Source organism: Spermophilus citellus, assembly GCF_964194105.1.
Source record: "Spermophilus citellus genome assembly, chromosome: 17".
Classification (NCBI taxonomy): domain Eukaryota; kingdom Metazoa; phylum Chordata; class Mammalia; order Rodentia; family Sciuridae; genus Spermophilus; species Spermophilus citellus.
The window spans coordinates 39,516,051-39,523,188 of NC_138199.1; the positions used below are offsets into that span (position 1 = coordinate 39,516,051).

A 7,138-nucleotide genomic window follows, 5' to 3' on the forward strand; every position below is an offset into this window, starting at 1 on the left:
TCATGCCTGTAATACCAGTAACTAAGGAGGCTGAAGGAGGAGGATTACCAGTTGGGTCAATCTCAACAATTTAGTGAGGCCCTGTTTCAAAATTAAAAAAATAGAAATTAAAAAGTCTCTATCTCAGGCTGGGGATATAGTTCAGTTGGTAGAGTGCTTTCTTCACATGCATAAGGCCCCAGGTTCAATCCCCAGCACCACCACCAAAAAAAAAAAAAAAAAGTCTCTATCTCACTCCTTCCCAGCTGCCATGAGATTAGACACTTTCCTCTGCCATTCTGTTCTATCAGGATACTTCTGACTTGGAGCTGACCATGAACTGAAAACTCTGAAACTAAGAGCCAAAATGTAGATGGGGTAGAGAGAGAAGATGGGAGGGGAGGAGAGGGGGGATAGTTGAGGATAGGAAAGGTAGCAGAATACAATAGTCACTAATATGGCATTATGTAAAAATGTGGATGTGTAACCGATGTGATTCTGCAATCTGTATTTGGGGTAAAAATGGGAGTTCATAACCCACTTGAATCTAATGTATGAAATATGATATGTCAAGAGCTTTGTAATGTTTTGAACAACCAATAATAAATAAATAAATAAATAAATAAATTATGAAAGTCTGAAAAAAAAAAGAGCCAAAATAAATTTTTCCTTCTCTTAAAAAAAAAAATAAGTTGGGTGTGGTGGCAACATGCCTGTAATCCCCCTGGCTCAGGAGGCTGAGGCAGGAGGATCTCAAGTTCAAATCCAGTCTCAGCAACTTAGAGAGATCCTAAGCAACTTAGTGAGACCCTGTCTCAAACTACAAAATAAAAAGGGCTGGGGATGGGACTTATTTTTGCATACCAAGACCAAGGTTTTTTGGGGAAAAAAAAAAGCTGAATGTTTAACATTTTCCCCTCTAACACCATTTTCCTGGGGCTTAAACACAACTGTCTTCAAGTAAGGGAAGGGTCATGAGATAATAGGAATTTCTGGGTATGGAAGACCAATAAACACATAAAAAATAATTTTCTGCTACAAAGAAATTAATAGTTTCAACATATAATAATTGAATGCTGGATTAGTACATGAGCAAAAACTAGGACATGTCAGAAGAGAACATGAAGAAGCACAAATCTCAGAACAGACTACATGGGATCAAAGCAAAACTGTAGCACAGAAGAATGCAGGATATTTCAGAGACCAAACTAGATCAACAGGCAGTCCGAGCTCCTTAACAAGGAGGAACAGATTCTATCTGTGGCAATAAAGATTCTTTGTGTTGCAAGTGAAGAAAAATACAAGGCAAACTGGTGTTTTTAGAAGAAGAAACCAAAAAAACTGTTGTTAAATCTAGGGATTGTCAAAGTTCAAATAATGTCATCAGGGACTAGCTCCCTAACCTTCTCAGTGTTAACTTCATCTTCATTTTGGTTTCTTCTCAGAAAGGCTGCTGTAGTCCCAATTTCATATTCATAAAACACCAAGTCCTGAGAATTAGTTTCTCTTCCTGTAGATCTATTACTAGGGAGAAGTTGTTCTATCTCAGAAGTGGCAGCAAATGTTCTCATGTATCATTGGCTTCTGATTAAGTTTTGAGTTCATTAGTGAACTCATTACTAAGGCCATGGAGATGGAATATGTTGACTGACCTAATCCAGTTTAAGCTCTCTCCTAAAGATAGGGCTGGAAACATTCTACCCAATCACTTGATTTGAGAATGAGGGAGGGAGTGATTATCCAGAAGAAAATCATTGTTATTTACTAAAGGAAAGATGAATAAATGTTGGAAAGGAAAAAACAAAATGTCCACTAGAGTACTGAAACAGACTTTATGTGATTTTTTAAATTAATTGTATATAAGTAGGCTAAGTAACCTATATGATTCTCATTACAGAGATGGTCTCAGTCATTATCTGTGAATCCTTGGATTTTTTTCCACTTCATTTTTCATTAAAACTTATCCATGAGTAATTCAATAGAAACTCTCTCCAACAATGATATACCACTTAACTGCTGTACCTGATAAATCAATGCTTTCCACTGCCTCTAAAAAAAAAAAAAAAAAAAGATACTGAATCCCAGTGCATGTTGAACCATTGGTAATAAACTTCAACTCTCAGACACATGCACACACTACTGCTCCACAAGTTGAGTCACTGCTTATTCAAAAACTTGTTTGTTCCAGTTGTTCTTGTTTTAATTACATGCTTAATTAAATGTTACATAAAAAGAGGTTTGGAATATTTAATACATGAATGGAAGAAAAATAACTTCTTTCTATGAAAACCAAATTGAATATTTTAGAAAGACTTAATAAAGGCAAGTCAATTTTTAAAAACTGCTGTCAATTAGATTTGAATAAGGTTACCTATAAAAGACTGATGGTACGGTAGGGAAGTCATAAAACTCAGAAGGATTTTCTATTGAGAGCACTTCGTCTATGTTTTAAGTTTGTATTCCACTTTAAAGAAACCAAAGCTGGGGCTGGGGTTGTGGCTCAGTTTGAGAATGTTGCCTAACACATGTGAAGCATTGGGTTCGAACCTCAGCACCACATAAAAAAAAAAAATAATAAAGGTGTCCAATTTTTTTTAAAGGAGGTGATCTTTGTTAAAAAATAAAAAAAGAAATCCAAGCTGAAAGTCATAGGTGATGCATTATTAATGTGGTTTATGGGGAAAAAAAGAGTGATGCTGAATTACAAACAGTAGACTCATCCAAAGTTAAAGTCTTGGCCTTACATCAAAAGATTGGCAAATGAATGTGTATTGATACTATTAGTTAAAATGTTTAAGATACAAATATATGTGTGCTGAAAGCTGTGAAAACGAAGCTGAGAGGACAGTGAGCAAGAGAATTGGAACTAATTTGGTCATTGGGAGGCAAGAAGTGGCTGGTTCAGGAAGGTGAAGAAGATGGAGCAATTTATCAAGTCAAAGCTTTCAAAAGAAAGACAGGATTCCCAAATCAACAGATCAATGATGAGAATAGTAAACCCTGAAAGATTGAAAGATAAAGAAAATATTGCTACCTAATAAAGGGATTATGACTAGCCAATGGATAGTTCTATAAAAGACATTGGGAAACATGAGGTGTGGTGGTGCATACCTGTAATCCCAGCAGCTGAGGAGGCTGAGACAGGAGGATCAGAGTTCAAATCCAGCCTCAGCAATTTATTGAGGTGCTCAGCAATTCAGTGAGACTCTGTCTCTAAGTAAAACTCTCTCTCTCTCACACACACACAACACACACACACACACACACACACACACACACACACACACCACACACAGGGCTGGGGTTAAGTGCCCCTAAATTCAATCCCCAGTACACACCAGGAAACATATCTATTTGAAAAAATTTCAAATTCACTTCATGCCAAAATAATTCTACATAATGCAGATGCATATTTAATTGATCTCAAAAGTAAAAAAAAAAAAAAAAAAAAAAAGATTAAGCACAAAACCCATGGAAATACAACACAGGAAGGTTCAAGAGGTTTTTTTTCCCCCCCTTTATTTTGGCAATGCTACTGGGGATTGAGCATAAGGGCATTCTACCACTGATCTACACTGCCAGCCCTTTTAAATTTTATTCTGAGACAGAATTCTTGCTAAATTGCTCAGGCTGGCCTTAAACTTACAATCAGCCTCCCAAATCTCTGATAGGCATGGGCCACTGTGCAGGCCATTTTTTTCTTTCTTTTTTTTTTTTTTTTTTTTTTTTTTGGTGCTGGGCCTTGTGCATGCTAGTGGAGCACTCTATCACTGAGCTACATTCCCAACCTCAGGATGTTTTTAAGTATGTTTTATCACATGTTGTATTTAAAAAAATATTCATATACTATTATAAACAATGCAATAGTGAAAGCCCTTGTATATGCACTTTTTGCAAAGGTGCTTACATGGTAAATTCCTAGCAGTGGGATTTCTAGGTCCAAGGATATGTGTAGTCCAAATTTCAGTTGATATGGACTGAAATAGAATATCAAATTACGGGCTGGGGATGTGGCTCAAGCGGTAGCACGCTCGCCTGGCATGCGTGCAGCCCGGGTTGGATCCTCAGCACCACATACCAACAAAGATGTTGTGTCCGCCGAGAACTAAAAATAAATATTAAAAATTTTCTCTCTCTCTCTCTCTCTCTCTCTCCTCTCTCACTCTCTCTTTAAAAAAAAAGAAATATCAAATTACATTCCCACTAATGAGAGTACTTCTCTGCTACATCTTTCCCAGCCTGCATATTAATGAACTTAAGTTTTTTTTTTTTTTTGCTAACCTGATAGGTGAACTATATCTCATTGTTTCTTAGTGTACCAAAGTATTTTTCCCCTTTAATTTTAGCTCTTAATTTTTTTTTGTAGTTTTAGATGGACAGTATGCCTTTATTTTGTTTATTTTTATGTGGTGCTAAGGATCAACCCAGGACCTCGCACTTGCTAGGCAAACCTTCTGCCACTGAGCTACAGACTCAGCCCCAATTTGCCAGGTTTCTCTTCTCTTGACTAAAAGGCTCAGGGGTCACTCTAGTTAAACTGGGCTAACTGGGCTGCACGAAATAACCACACAAGAGACACAAATACCTTTTTCTTTGGAGTTGCTGTGACGGCTCCTCTGACCTTAAGGGTCCACAGAAAGAGAAAGAGGGAGAGCACGCACTGACCCCTTTTATTGAGGAGAAGCTATTCAAATGAGCTAAGGGGTCAGGTTTCAGGGGACTGAGTATCTTCATGATGTCCACTGTCAGCAGGTTGACTGACACCTGGGTAGACCACACCCAAGGGCACAGTAAGAGGAGGGGACACACACAAGGCACTTCCATGGAAGATTCTATTCTAAACAGGGCAAGGGGTTATATTACAAAGGAACAGGTGAGAATAGCTTCACCCATGGGGCTGTAGCAAGGCACACCCATTTCTGTGACTGAGCACCTCAGCACCCAGCTGGAGAGTGTAACTCAGTCACCCGTAAGGTTGGCCTCCCACACCAATTTTAGCTCTTTAATCCATATGCCATTTTATTTAAATGTAGACATGTCTCCTAACCTCAGTTAGTGAATAAATCAGCTATTTCCCCAATTATTTGCAATGCTACATTCTTACCATGTATACTTTACATATATACATTGATTCATTTATGGACTCTGTTCTATTCTGTTAACCATTTTGGTCATTTCTCTCTCAAGGCCAACTTTATATAATGTTCTCATATCTGTAAGGCAACAAACTACCTTCTTTTTCAATAACATCTTGGCTATTCTTATTTTCTCTTCCAGATAAATGTTATTGACTTATTTATTTATAGTAGGAATTGAATGAATCCAGGGGTACTTTACCACTAAGCTACATTCCCAGCCCTTTAAAATTTTATACACACACACACACACACACACACACACACACGTTGTTGATAGACCTTTATTTTATTTATTTATATGTGGTGCTGAGAATGGAACCCAGTGCCCCACACATGCCAGGCAAGTGTGCTACCGCTGAGCCACATCCCCAGTCCCCCTTTTTAATTTTTATTTTGAGAAGGGCCTCACTAAGTTGCTGATGCTGGCCTCAAACTTTCAATACTCTTGGCTTAGCCTTGAGAGTTGCTGTTATTATAGGCATGTAGCACTGTGCTAGGCCCCTTCCAGATAGATTTGAGAATCAATTTGTCATGTAAAAGAATTCCAGATGGAATTTTGGTTATAATACTATGAATTTGAGACAAACTGAATTTTTTAAATCTAGGAACATGGAATGATTTTCTATTTGCTCAACATTTTTTTTCTTTATTAAAGTTCCATGGTTTTTCTCATATCAATTTTATGCAGCTCTAGCTTGCGTCCCCGCATGTGTGCGCCTAATCTCAGCTGCTCTGCCTGAGACCCCCCTGAGCGCCAACCCTAGTCTCCCACGCGGCCCCATTTCCACTCCCACAACATGAAAGAAACTATTAAGAACCAGAAAAACTCGCCAATCTGCAGGCACAAGTGCGCATCGGTGGGAACTGCTCGCAGAAAGAAGGTGGTTCATAGAACAGCTACAGCAGATGATAAAAAACTTGAAGTTAGGGGTAAACAGTATCTCTGGTATTGGAGAGGTGAATATGTTTACAAACCAAGGAACAGTGATCCACTTTAACAACCCTAAAGTTCAGGCGTCTCTGGCAGCAAACACTTTCACCATTACAGGCCATGCTGAGACAAAGCAGCTGACAGAAATGCTACCCAGCATCTCAAACCAACTTGGTACAGACAGTCTGACTAGTTTAAGGAGACTGGCTGAAGCTCTGCCCAAACAATCTGTGGATGGAAAAACACCACTTGCTACTGGAGAGGATGATAATGATGAAATTCCAGATCTTGTGGAGAATTTTGATGAGGCTTCTAAGAATGAGGCAAACTGAATTGAACAACTTCTGAAGAAGAGAAACTTGAAGAAGTTACTGGGAGCTGCTATTTTTATTTTGACTGCTTTTAAAAATTGTTTTGTTTATGGATCTGATAAAATCTAGATCTCTAATATTTTTAAGCCCAAGACCCTTGGACACTGCAGCTCTTTTCAGTTTTTGCTTATACACAATTTATTCTTTGAAGCTAATTAAGCTGAAGAAGCTTGGGAATAAAGTTTGAAACAAAATTAATAAAGTTCTTTGCCTAGTCAAAAAAAAATGCATTTCTTGGTAAGTAATTCATCAATTAATAATTTTTTGTCCTAGGCTCAGAGTATACCATAATGAACAAGGCAAGTTCCCTGTTCTCAAGGAGTTTATATTCTAATTGGGAAAGACAGACAATAAAAAACACCAGATAGGCAACCAATGTGGAAAGCAGTATGGAGATTCCTTGGAAAACTTGGAATGGAATCACCATTTGTCCCACTCCTTGTTTTATACCCAAAGGACTACAGTATACTACAGTGATGCAGCCACATCAGTGTTTATAGAAACACAAATCACAATAGCTAAATTATGGAACCAATCTAGATGCCCTTCAGTAGATGAATGGATAAAGAAAATGTGGTATATATACACAATGGAATATTACTCAGCATTAAAAGAGAATAAAATCATGACATTTTCAGGTAATTGGATGGAATTGGAGAATATTATGCTAAGCGAAGTAAGCAAATACCAAAAAATCAAATCCTAAATGTTTTCTCTGA

At 37.8% G+C, this 7,138-nt stretch overlaps 1 pseudogene across 1 annotated transcript; it reads left to right on the forward strand.

Annotated features, from left to right (window-relative positions):
• Positions 1 to 5,914: 5,914 nt before the first annotated feature.
• LOC308636954 (transcription factor BTF3-like) lies at positions 5,915 to 6,598 on the forward strand (annotated as a pseudogene). Its single transcript has one exon. The product of its transcript is annotated as a transcription factor BTF3-like (transcript).
• Positions 6,599 to 7,138: the final 540 nt, after the last annotated feature.